Genomic DNA, 13,785 nt, shown 5'->3' with positions numbered 1-13,785 from the left:
TACAATTTGCAGAGGAAGGAGGCAGAGGGGGGATGAATGATATATTGACTTCTATATAAAAGCAAGGCTGGGGTGGTAATCTCATTTCAGGATGCCGTGATGAGATTTTGCCCTGTTTTCTCTCCAAGATGATGTGACTTTGGTCCTGACATCCTCGTGCTGGTGTGTGTCTGTGTGTGTGAGGGTATGTGCACGCTGTGCATGAGAGTGCTGCTCCATGATATGCTAGTCTGATCATATCTGGAAGCTCAGCTAAAATTGCTTGTCTATATTTTTTATGTGGAGATAAAAATCAAAGTACTATGTTTTTGCTGTCTAAAGTTACTCTTTGCTTCCGTGAATTTCTATGTTTTATTAGAAATAAAACTATTTCCACAGCCTTGAGGGTGAAACACTCCACTTTTGATCTGGTTGCTTTCTTTTATGTACAAAATATTCACGGGAAAGACGGCATCAAGGCAGAAAGTAAGAGGGCAACACAAAAGGTGAAGGAGTGATTAGCCAACAAGGAGCTTTTGCTGCATTTGACTATTGTTGCATTTTTTTGTATTTATTTATTTATTTATATTTACCCTGCCAATAATTCATGGAACACACTCATGTTTTTAGAGCAGTTTACTTTTGGACCTAAAGGTGATGTAAATGTAAAGCTATCGTGTGTAACTTTTAAATTGAAACACATTCCCACTACATTTAAACCACTGTTCACACAACGTTGATTAAGCCTCTCAGGTCCACACATCTCTCTCTGTTTCTCAGTATAGCCCTGTTTTGTTTTTCTGTTGCCCAGCAACAGAGTGACACATTTTATGCCACAGCTGATGGAGGTGAGGCGGCTGCACAGCAGCTACATAATGTTAGATGGAGTTAGACTGTGGCTTAAAAGGCCATGAGGCATCCACAAAAAGATTCTACTGCTAAAAATAAACCTGGACGTTCAGAAGGACTTGACAATCAAATTGGAATCACGTTAAGGATTTGGCTTTCTCACAAACATGACCATCCAGTATTGAAAAGCAACTGCCTGACTGCATGTCTACATGTATATATATATACATATACTGTATATATATTTATAATGTACATGTGCTGAACATAATCTGGATCCCAATGCACTGGTTAACCAGCTGATGTCACTTAGCAACAAGTTAATGTGTGCATTCAGTTTGTTCAGACTCTTGTTGGCTTTGAGTGTAAGGCAGCATGTAGCTTTACTTTCAGCTTATATTTTGGATCAACAGAAAATGTATTCCAATATTGATTTTTTATCTTTTGATTATCGACTTCTCTGTGGTATATCCCGATAAATGGAAGAAAACCAGTCACCTACGTTCATCACCCCAGAAAGGAGAGCTACACAACTCTGAACACCATGTCTTTATCTCCTCAGATGAGCAGAAATTAAGGCCACGTCTTGAATGAATGTCTCCAAACAAAACCAACAGGAAAGTATGTGATGTCACATCCTAACACAAAGCCCGGGAGACAGAAATGTGACAGTGTCACAGGAAGAAAATCATAGCCTGACTACAGGCAACCATTACAAAATCATGCACACCCAATATCTCTCCCACTCACACATTTAGCATGCAGCATATGCCTGAACACACACACACACACACACACAGACAAACACAGTGTGTCACACTTTGAACACCTAGAGTACATACTGCCAATAGCTGTCAGATAGACACGCTGTTTCTGTCCTGTTTCCTATTCTTTTCTCTTGTTACACACACACACACACACACACACACACACACTGGTTTCCATGAGGACATTGCATTGACTTACATTCAATTCCTAGAGACTTACTCTAACCTTAACCATAATTACTACTGGCTTAATCCTAACACTTCATGTTAAAATGTAGTCATTTACATTATGGTGACTTACTTTTTGTCCCCACAACATAAGGAATACCAGGTACACACACACAGCGACACATACACACACACAAGCACATCCGTAGTCTGTAATTTGTGTAGAAAGACTGTGTAAAATACACAAAGCTCTGTGAAAGGATTATACAAGGAGAGATGTTATTCAAACACAAACACACACACACACACACACACACACACAGAGTGAGAGACAGAGACAGAGAGATTATAGATTATACCCAGACAGACATGGGAATACATACACACAGTTGACTTCTGACCTTCCTCAAACACATGATGCCCGCCCACTCGTGCACTCACTTAATAATTCACACGAAACATACAGTACACACACACACACACACACACACAGTCAAACACACTTGGCTGCTGAGCACTGGTATTGTTCCCTGGTGTTAGTGAGTGCTAATTGACAAAAAGGTTTGAATGGTTTAGCCCGGCGTCTTGTGATTGCCAGTTGGCTGATTTCACAAAGCTTGTGAATAATTGTAGCACTACACTGAACAAAACACAGGAGGCGGAGAAAGACCGGTACAGGAACTGCACTTCCTCATCTCTGTTGACTCTGAGTGTCACTATCAGTTTAAACTTTCACACAGTAAATAAACCTGTGTTGCTGTTGGGATCTCTGACCAAAACCCACTGTAAACGATCTTCTCATTTGAGCTGAAACCATGCTATTGCCGATGCCCACTTCACATGATTCAGAAATGTTCTTGAGCTAATTTAGCCTCATTGATTGATAAAGATAGAGCTTATTTGCACGCCCTCATCAGCGATTAAAGGTTTCTATTCACCCCCTTAACGTCAGGGGCCATTATCTTTTTGCTCTTTTGGAAGTGCCGGCAAAACATTGTACATTACAATTACAATTACAATTAGGTCAGCGTCACCGTTTCAGGACTCAAATGGTCCTGTATGAAAGTTATCCATTAGCTGTTAACAGAGAGTCATCTCCGCCATTATCCTCCGCCATTATCCTCCTCCATTATCATCTCTGTTGGAGATTCTCACTAGATATTTCAAGCAACAGGAAGTGGTTACAAATGACGCCCAAACCCAAGAGAAATTTGTCACCAGAGACTGGAGAAGATAAGTGAGGAGAGAAAGAAATAAGAAAAAGAAACAATCTCCCTGTTGGTCTCCTCATGCTGATATCTTGAGGGTCCGAACGACAGATCTCTGCTGAGTAATGGAGGGCGAGACAAATGCTGTTCAGTCAGGGTAGGTAATACCAATTCAGTACTTCATTCTGCAGTAGTTAATGGGACAGCCAGAGAGATTTCTCCTTCTGGCCCTGAAGAGCACGTCAGAACAGGACATCAGAGGTGTGTTCAAGTCTCTGCCAGGCCACATTGTCTCCAAACTCCCTCTGACACAGAGACAGTGCTGTCTGCACAACAGAAGGCAGAGGTAATGAAACAGAAAAGAGACGAGCAGGCTGGGGGAGAAAACACATCTATTGAGCGCTCTCTCCATCTTTTCTGCCCTTTGTTATTTTTTTCCACTCCACCTTTTTCATTCCACCTTATGGCTTCCCAATCCCTCTCTCTATCACTCTGTCTCCTATCACCTCCCGTCTTCTTTGCCGTCCCCTTTTCCCCCTCTTGCGCTTACCTCCTCTCCTTCTTCCTCTCTCAGCATACACACCACGATCTCTCCTTGATTTCCAGAGAGAGGCTGGTATGTTCCAGCATACAAACTAGCTGACTCACACACACACACACATGCTGTCTGAATAAGGTATGTATATTGTGGCAGTATAGAAAAATGGAGGCTATAGATGAGCGAACAAAGGGAGGAGGGACACAGTGTTTGGGGAGAGAGTATAGAAAGAACAAAAGAAGGTGCAAGACCTTCTTTCTCGAGAGTTAAGGTTGAGATTAGTTCTCCTTTCTGCCACACCACCATCACTAAGACATGCATCAGCATACATTAAGCAGCTCATTCATCATTCACACCGTGAGCATGGGGTCTGAGGTCACGGTGAAATGATCTCGTTGTTTCAAACTGTTACTCTGTGGTTAATGAAAGCGGCTCTCATGAAACTACAGCTCGAGACCCAAAACTATTCCAGTTTTTTTAGGATTCCACAATGAAAAAGGGAGCCATAAGAACTGGATGAGCCCGGAGCCTAAAAGCTTTTTTCCAACTCTCTCCTCTCGAGTGACAAAGATGCTGATTCTCCGGCTTCCTGCAACAGTGCGAGTGAAGTCCCCGTAACAACCACATGTTGGCTTTGACTTGCAACTTCTCAGCCTTCAGAAACCGTTGGAAATTCGATAGCACAACCTGTCGCATAATTATGGTAAAGCAAAGGGCGCTTGCGCAAATGTGTCACCTGTGATACGCTTGGTGTTATTTAGGTTTAGTTATTAGGGTTTATTTAAGATCACATCACAACTCTCTGCGCTAAGAAAATATTTTTGAATTAAGGGGCACATGGTGGAGCCGTGGCTAGCATTGTTGCCACACAGCAAGAACGTCTCCAGTTTGAACCCTAACCCTTTGACCAAGGACCTTTCTGTGTGGAGTTTGCATGTTCTCCCCATGTTTGAGTGGCTTCTTCCTGGCTACTCCAGCTTCCTCCCATTGTCCAAAAAATCAAAAAAATGGTGATTAGGTTCATTAGACCCTCTAAATTGACCGTGTGAATGGTTGTTTGTCTCTGTACGTTGGTCTTGCGATAGACCGGTGACCTGTCTGCCCCTCCTTTTGCCCTATGTCAGCTGGGATTGGCTCCAGCCTCCAGCAACCCGCATGTTGATGATAAAGTGGAATAAAATGGTTGCCAGACATTTATATGATATAGTTTCTTATGAGCAATTGAAGTGTGTGTGTGTAACAAGTGTAACTTCCTAATTACAGCTTTTCAGTTGTTATTGCAAACCTCCTGGAATGCTAACTCGCCTCCTACAGGGAATATGGCATGCTGGGAAGTGTGTGTTTGCAGTGTGGGTACGTGTGCGAGTGTTTGTGGATGTTCTTGTCTGTTTGCTTGTCTCCTCACATTGCCTAAACCCTCTTATACAGATACTGTGATCATATGTGTATGTGCCGTTGTGAATGTTAATGTCATGCACAGTGTTGTGTTTGGGAGAAAAAACGGGGGCGAGGTGGATTGTGTTTGAGTTTCAACAACAAAACAGAGAATGAATACATTTAGCACTGAGCATTCTCTTAACAATGCCACAGTAAGAAAAATATGTTCACATTCAGGATCCGTGTGTAGGGAGGTGCCATGTTAACATGCAGATCTGCTTCCATGGGGTATTCCCACTCAACAAAGATCAACATTATGACAAGTGATGCAGCCAGCTGGGTGTGCTCCTCTGTGTTTATTATGGGGAGCTTGTGTGTGTTGAAAAATGTATGACTTTGACAAATAACAAAAGGGATTGTGAAATTTAGACTGCATGGGATTCCATGTTCATCCATTGCGATGGCAGCTAACAGGGTGAAAAAAATGTAGTAAATGGATGGGATAGCTTGGAGGGAGCTCCCATTACACAGCAGTGTTTCTTTAATATTCCTAGAGTACTTGCCCCAAAGTGATGCCTGTAGGTACTAAGATTGTACCATGGATGGATAGCTCACTCCTGGGTCTGCAGTAAATGATAAAAATAAAAAAAACATTCCCAGCTTAGGGTGAAGGTCTGGAGCAACAACCTGGTACAAAGATAACAGAGACATTAAACCCATCTCTTTTCAGGGACTTTGTACTTGCAGCCAGTTCCTCTTTACTTACTGTATGTTGTCACTTTTGTTACAGCTGATTTTTAATGTTCCTGTCTGCTGTATTACAGGTGTATTAACTGGAGTCCCACCATTTCATAAATTTCTGCTCTCGCAGCACAAAAAGCCGTTCCCGTGAAGGCAATTGTAGAGCGAGAGGTCTGATTTTGTTTAGTGACATTTTTCCGCCGCCTGTAACGAAACAGAACAGTTCACATGGCGTTGCACTCGATCGTGTCCTGCTCTTTCAATCAGACTTCTCGGTTTGAGAAGTGTGCTGCAGCAAGCACTGCAGCACTAATGCAGGATGAAAGCAAGATGAGCGGCCTCTAAGATAGTTATCAGTAATTTCCCAGGACAACTTAAGTCTTCACTGTGACTGAGGATCTCTGGCCCTGAGAACCAGGCAACCAGCTCCCAAACCCAAACCCCAGCTGTACAAACACATAATGTCCTAAAGCTGCACTTTTTCTGAAAGTGGTTTCACACCATTTCTATTCATGGTGCTTCTTTCCCTCTCAACCTCTGTGGCACTCGGCCAACAATTGGAGCCAGTCAGTTGAAAAACTCTGTTAGTAGTTCATGCCCCATTGGACAAAATGGCAACAACAGGCATTCCAACAGATCGTGGAGCAGTCAGCAGGAAGCACCGAGCACAACAGCCAAAATTTATATCGCTTTTCAACAGGTGTCATCAAAACAAAACAGACCAATGAAACATGTTTGAGACAAATGGTCGTGATCATCCTGATTAGTTTGAGGAAAATCAATCAGTCTAAAGGGGTTAGGAACCAGATCTATCTGTAAGAGTGATTATACATGAGCTCACTGATTGGTCCATCATGCTCAAGGATGGCTGGGCCACCACCACATTCTACTTAGCATTGATTCTACAAGACTCTGGGTCTCCGGGACTCTCCTTGAGTAATAGGATGCCATTCTTGTACAAGCAATCTCTAACATATCACTCCTATATCTCCTACAAGTGTGTAAAGAGGAGTGTGACAGCCTAAATATACAACTATCATAGATTTCAGTGTCATGTAATGCAAGGAATCTCCTGACTCATCGTGTCCTATACAGGGGAGCATATACATTCATTATTTTCCTCCACTGATTTATTCAAGGACACTTAATGCCTGAGGGTTTTATGAAGTCCTGTCCAAGGTTGTGGAAGGTTTTCTGAACATTGTTAGTGGTGCTGCCTGTGCTGCTTCAGTGTTGAATGTTAGTCTATGACAATGTATGGCAGTGCAATACATAATCATTTGAATGCCTGTTCAATTTATCACCTGTCTTCATGGTGATTGTATCCATGCACTTGGGTCAGAGAGAAAATTGATCTGTTACGACCTGTTTCCACTGAGGGATCACATCTCTACCCTTAGAGCTTCAAATAAGAAGTGATGTAGTTTTAGTTTGGGGGTGGGGGGGGCGGTGTTTAAGTTTTTGTCTTCCAGAAATAAGAAACAAATAACATGACTAATGAGAAAAACAATGGCAGGAACATGGAACTGAAGCTTCTATATTTCAAAGAACAACACGAGCTGAGTGTTCCGGCGCTGTCCATGGTCCTGAACACTGCGGGTCTCTGAATCTAAACCATGTCGCTCCCTCACTGTGGAAATACAGCCCGTCCCGGGACAAAACCCCTAATTTCATTTCATACAAGGTGAACAAATTAAAATGATATATAAATAACGTGTCTCTGTCACATCCTTACAGCATGAACAGGCTCAGAGTTGCACCGCTATAGGTTCCATAAACTGAAACACAGGACGTTTAAGCACCGCACACGTTCACCATAAACCGATCATGCAAATCTGGATCCGTCTATGTGCGTCCGCATTATCAATGGACATGCAGGGATGGAGATTAAAACAAGGAAGGGTCAGCAAAAAATAAAAATAAAACATTCGTCACGTCTGTCCACACACACACACACACACACAGAACATGTGTGTACGCGGATGCGTTCAGAGTCGGTGTTTTCAGATCTGCAGGAATGCCAGTGAGCTGTTAGTCTATTTCAAAGTTGCATACGCAACACAGAGTCCAGCCATCACAGGGGGAAAAAAAGACACATGTCACGCACCCACAGCTCTGCGCGTGATCTACAGATGTTCGCTTGTGGTTGTCACTTTACCTGCTCCAGACTCCAACGTGGAAGAAGACGCCGCTGGTCTCCTCAGCAAAACGCTGCGGTCTGTGTGAGGTTGTGCCGATATGTGGTGGTGGAGTTTTTTTTTGTCTGTCACTGATTTGATCCCAGCCCGCTTCTGTCTCCTCTGCGGTCTCTGTGGAGAGCAGTGAAGTGACTCAGTGGCCGCAGCAGCAGCAGCTTGTGTGGCGAGTCACCCGCGTCAGGATTTTGGGATGCAAAACGGTGCCTGATATGATGCGCTGCCTCCTCGCCTCGTCTCCCTCGCGCTCTGTCTCTCTCCTCTCAGTTTCTGCCTCTCACACTGCGTCAGGCTCCACTCCCCCTCCTCTCCCCGTCCGTCTCTGTCTTTCTTTCTCTCCCCTCTCTCTATTTGACTGTTGTGACTCTCTCTCTCTTTCTCCCTCCCTCTCTCTCTCTCTCTCTCTCCATCACACACACACACACACACATACGCTGGTTTGAGCAGTTATTCTTCATAGACACTGCATTGACTTTCATTCATTTGGACACACTAAACAAAGTATCCCTGACCAAGATTAAAATATTAGCCCTTAACTTAACTGGTTCCTCAGAAAATAGGTTTCACCTTATAAGGACCTCATCCCAATGAGGCACAACCTCTTTTTTGAGAAACTGGTTAGGGCTAGGATTTGATGGTGGTTAGGTTAAGGTTAGGGTTAGGGTTAGGCTTAACTGGTTGTGATGTGCAGGACTTTCTCTGGTATAATCATTGACCTTGTCAGGACCAGCTAGTTCTCATGGAGGCCAAAACCTGGTCCTGGTCAGACAGAACCTCATTTCTGAGTGACTGGTTAAAGATTCGATAGTAGTTGGGTTAAATAGTTAGGGATAGGTATTAACAGGTTATGGTTAAGTTAAGGTTAGGGTTAGGCATTAACTGGTTATGGCTAAGTTTAGGGCTAACACTTAGTTTAGGTTGTCCAAATAAATGGAGGTTAATGCAGTGTCCTAAGAAGAATAGCTGCACAAATATGTGTGTGTGTCACATTATGGGGACACGTCTTCCTTATAGGGACAAAAATCAATTCCCCATAACCTTCAAGGTGAATCAAGGTGAAGACATGTTTTAAAGTTAGACCGAGAGTAGGGTTAGGTTAAGGTCAGGTTTAGGATTAGGAGTAATCAGAAGTAATTATGGCTAAGGTCCAGGAAATTAATCTAAGTCAATGCCCTCTGATGTCATGAAAACCATTGTGTGTGTGTGTGTGTGTGTGTGTGTGTGTGTGTGTGTGTGTTTGTCAGTTTTTGGGATGAGGTTTTGGTCCCCATGAGGACTACTGGTCCTGACAAGGTCGGTGTTTATACCAGAGAACGTGCTAAAGGTGGAACAAAAACACACACGATATGTGCCTCAATCAACCTCAATCCGTCGCCTCTCTTCTGAACTGAAGTGATCGTCAGCCAGCTGCTCTGCTGGAGGAGAGAGGGTTACACTGTACTTGAAGCACTGCAGACACTCATTTAGATTAGATACTTTCCCATTTGGAGAGCGAGATAGCCTATACTATGCTATCAAAGCCAAACAAGGGTGAGTGCTCAACAAATTTCAGGCTGTTGGGAGTTCTTTATGGGAATAAAACAGCCATGGCCGACAGCAACACAGTGATTCTAGAGTAGGAGTGGGAACACACATTTCTGGGTATTTTTGCTGGTGCTGGTGGAGGCATCAGGTCTCTGTTTGTGGAGCTTACCAGGATAAACAGACCAACGCCATTTCAGGTCGGCTGTTTGACTAAATGTCCTGCCAGCAGACATGGTCCCATTAAGAGCCACACACACACACACACACACACTCTGGCATAGATGAAGATTTAAAAAAAAACACATTAACCCTTTAACACCGTTTGTACAAGCACACTTTGCATTACCGTAATTACACGACGGTTTGTGTGATGGAAACATTTCAACGCTTTGCGAAAAGTTGTGTTTGTGTGTGGTTATCAGGATTTTACTTGTTGCGTGTGGTTATTATGGTCATCTCACTCGCGCTGTTGCAGGAAGCCGGCAAATCAGTTTCTTTGTCACCAGAGAGGAGAGAGGTGGAAAAACACCTGGACATAGTGTTTTTGGACACTGAGACAAAAGCTTAAACAAATGCTATTTTAAATATGTTTTATACCATTCAAATTTCAAACTTAACATGCAAAATTTGGTGTTCATGTACAACTACATTAAATATATATAAACCTTAATTTTAAATTGTTAATACACTATTGTAATATGCAGTAAATTGTAATAACTGCCAGATATTGAAAGTTATTCTGGAAAAATGTGACACTTACTCACAGGACAATTTCTGGCCCTTTTATGGTTAAAATAAGCAGACAGGCATTTTGAGGCTTAGGTGTTTAAGGGTTAATGTTATAATTTGCACATGTTCTGTCATAAAAATACAAGGCCCCTACTTAAAAAAAGTCTTGAACATCACTGTCCCATTTTTCCACAGATAGCATAAATCCATGGTTGCACAAGCTTTGACCTGACATGACAAAACATAGGTATGACAGAAATCTTCCTTCCTGTCTGTTTCTCTGTCTACAATTCAATACAATGCAATACAATACAATTCAATACAATACAATACAATACAGTACAATTAAATTCAATACAATACAGTACAATGTAATATAATGAAAAACAATACAACAGATAAACCATGCTGAAGTGTCATATTCATACACTGATCTTTGACCTGACATCTGACCTCTCAGGACATTTTACCACGGGGACCACGGATGTAATGAAGCATCATATTATTGTGGATAGATTTCTCGTTTGCAAACCCACAGAAAAGTATTACTTAGCAGTGTCCGGTCAGCATTTTAACAGCGTTCACATCACTGTTTCTGGTTTAACTGCTTTAACAGAGACATACTGTAACTCTGTGCGCATAGATACAGTACATACATACAACAGTTAGTGGTTAAAGCTGCATAATTAAAAATCAGCTAAACTATATTATTTTCTCTCAGTAACTACAGGACACTTCTTTTCAACTGATGGATGAAAGATGAACGCTTGTTTCAAATAAATGGCAATATTGTTTCATGTGTAAACTGTAAACTGTTTATTTTATTTGTTAAAACACACATTTTGAGTTAATAGCTTAATGCAAAATGATAAATTAGGTTTAATTTAGCTATGGTCAGTGTCAAGACATCAAAACATAATTGAGTCCTATTCCCGTCTGTATGTCCTGGCTGTTCTTTATGAGGCAAAAGCAGCAGTTGCTCAGCAAAAGTAGCATTCAGTTAGATTCTGTTTCCCTCCGCCTGACAAAGATAAATCACACATTTAGACTTATTGGTTTAGTTTACTTATTGGCTACCTACTCCACGTTCCAGGTGATAATTCTCTTTTCAGACATTGACACATTATTCTGTAAATCATCTGATATATGGTCATTGTATAAACATCACTTACCATTGTGTTCATTTGAGGATTGAACATTGAATCAAATTAAACCCTCACTCAAAACATTAGTGGGTTTTTTTTTAATTCCATCAGATTTCATCCAAGTTTAAGAAACTTCCTCTACATTCCTGTGTATGCAAATCCACATTTTGTCACCTTGGGTTTGTATTAGTTAGAGAGTTAGTTATTAGATTTTTTTTAATTATTGTTTTCTAATACTTAATTTGTGAATGTCAAGGTGTGTTTACGAGTGGTTTAATGATCCCTTTATTGCATCAATACATTGATTAAACATTGATTGTCCCAACACAATACTTCTGCTGTCAAAGCACACACAGTAATGAATCCACAGAATTTTTTTTTAAGCAACAGTCAAAGAACATCTAGTAATTCAAACAAACCTGACTGCAAAACCTTTAAATTTAAATTTACATATACAATACATCTGTAAAGTTGTAATGATTTTGGAAAAAAAACATAATTTCAAAAATCAAAAGAAAGAAAGAAAGTTTTATATCAATGCTGTGTGTGCACGCACTGCACAAACCTGTTTTAGGTATTACTAATGTTGGGGATCAGCTCATTCAAGATGGAGTCACATGCATCTTGGATGGAGAACACATGGCCCCTTGCTCAGAGACAAAGAGTGTCATAAAACTCAGTCAATAAAGATCCCTTATCTTCCACACATCAGTGGGAAACCCACATCAGTGGTCACTTTGAGACATGTGACCCCCATGTAACAGGCAATACAAAAGCCAGGTTTCCCCTCCTTCCTCTTCTTTTTCGCTCTTCTCCATCTCACCGGAGGACACAGGCTCCTCTGCTCTCCCCTGCCCTTCTGGGTGCAGGAAGGACACAGACCTCAGCTCTTCGACTGAAGACCCTTCAGCACAGAGCTTAACAAGCTTCCAGCAGCAAGAGACCCTCTCTGCTGATCTTCGAGCAGGCCCGCTCACAGCAGCCTGCTATCCTCCCATCAGAGGCAGCGACACCAGAGCCTGCCTAAGGATCAACCAAGGATCCAGAGCCAGGTTAGCTCCAACTAGCTAACTTTGTGAGGAGGAACCTGAGCCACAGACACCAGAAACACAGTCAACCATCTACTGTTCCTGGACCAACAGACAGCACCTCAAAAGGACACTTTTGCATCTTTTAAGGACTTGGTAACGTAACTGGGCCTAGCATAGCATTACACTACTTGGCTAAGCATAGATGAAATGTTATACTGAGCTTACTTGCTCACATAAAGTGTTGTTGTAATGCCTAGATTTAGGTTAATATGATGTTAGTGATGTCCATGCTTCTTAGCTCTCAGCTCTAGATGTGCATGCTTCTAACCTCTCATCTAACCTGACATCTCACTTTAGACAAGTAGTTAACCAAGAAACACAGCAGCCATGCGGTCAAGAAGCCATCTTTGATTCCGCCATCTTGTTGTAGTTTCTTTGTCAACCGCCATCTTGATTTGTAGTCTACCTCTATCTGACTTGACCATTTGACCTGCACACACACAGACTCTCTCTTTTCCACACACATACACTGTATATTGTTACATTTAGTAAATATTCTTGTTTATATCTTTGATGTCTTTTTAATAAATGTTTTATAAAATATACAGTCTGGTCTGATTAATATTGCACAAGTGTGTATATTGCCAACCTCTTCCCTGTAGAATTCCAATCCTTCAATTCACCTAACTATTGATGTAGTATTGTGATTTATCAATTATTAAGTTAATTATTAATCATAATCCAAATTGGTAGTCGGCTTAATTTATGAGACTGTTTTTGGAGGTTATGAATTAATGGTTCATTCAGAACCAATTGTTCTCCTCTGTTTGAGAGGAGTGGTGCCCCGATTTGAGTTTGACTCAACTTTTTATAAGAAATTAATTATTCCATAATTAATCAATTATTAATATTCTAAATTCATAACCAATCACGCCCCTAATCCCAACATAATTGGTGCCCCGTGTGAGGCAGGGTACTGTTGGCAATTTATTCATAATTGTGTAATATTAATTGACCATAATTTTGGTCAATACACCAGGTAGATTCCCCAGACTTTGACTTTGGCGTTTCACTAATCCTCGACTGGAGTAGACTTCAGTTATACAGGAAGTACCTTGAGTACAAATTAGGTTTACTACATTAAACAAAAAAAACATTTTGGTTATTGTTATCATATTGAGTCCTATGATTTTAACTTGTCTTTCAGCTTGCTAATGTTGCTAACTGTCCAGTTAACTTGATCTGTAGAAACTCGACACTGAAAATCTGGTTGTTAAATTAAGTGCTCTTTCTTTAAATAACACACAGCGTGCCACAACCCTGTGTCATAAAGCTTGTATTTTGTGCTGTTACTGCCGTGCATTTCAGCCAAAGTGAGAATTGAAATAGAGCCACAGTGTGCTATACAGCCCTGTGAAAATTGTGTACCTTGCTGTAACATTCATGTGTTTCAGCTTGAGTTAAGTTTAAGATATTTTCCCCTAAATATTTTCTTAAACCCTGCTCCCACATTTTCTGAAGCCTAATATAGCTA

General features: G+C 41.3%; 1 protein-coding gene across 3 annotated transcripts in view; it reads right to left on the bottom strand.

The window, feature by feature from the left end:
* The window catches only part of LOC131467453 (protein ELFN1-like), a 93,933-nt gene extending 85,790 nt beyond the window's left edge, over window positions 1-8,143 (bottom strand). For all 3 annotated transcript variants that reach the window (XM_058641374.1, XM_058641373.1, XM_058641375.1), the window contains exon 1: window positions 7,786-8,143. The gene's annotated coding sequence lies outside the window, so the exon portion shown is untranslated. The remainder of the gene's footprint in view (window positions 1-7,785) is intronic.
* Between the last annotated feature and the right edge of the window lie 5,642 nt (window positions 8,144-13,785).

Source organism: Solea solea, chromosome 10 (genome assembly GCF_958295425.1).
Source record: "Solea solea chromosome 10, fSolSol10.1, whole genome shotgun sequence".
Classification (NCBI taxonomy): domain Eukaryota; kingdom Metazoa; phylum Chordata; class Actinopteri; order Pleuronectiformes; family Soleidae; genus Solea; species Solea solea.
Note: the sequence above shows the minus strand (reverse complement) of the source record. Positions and strands in the feature narration are given on the sequence as shown.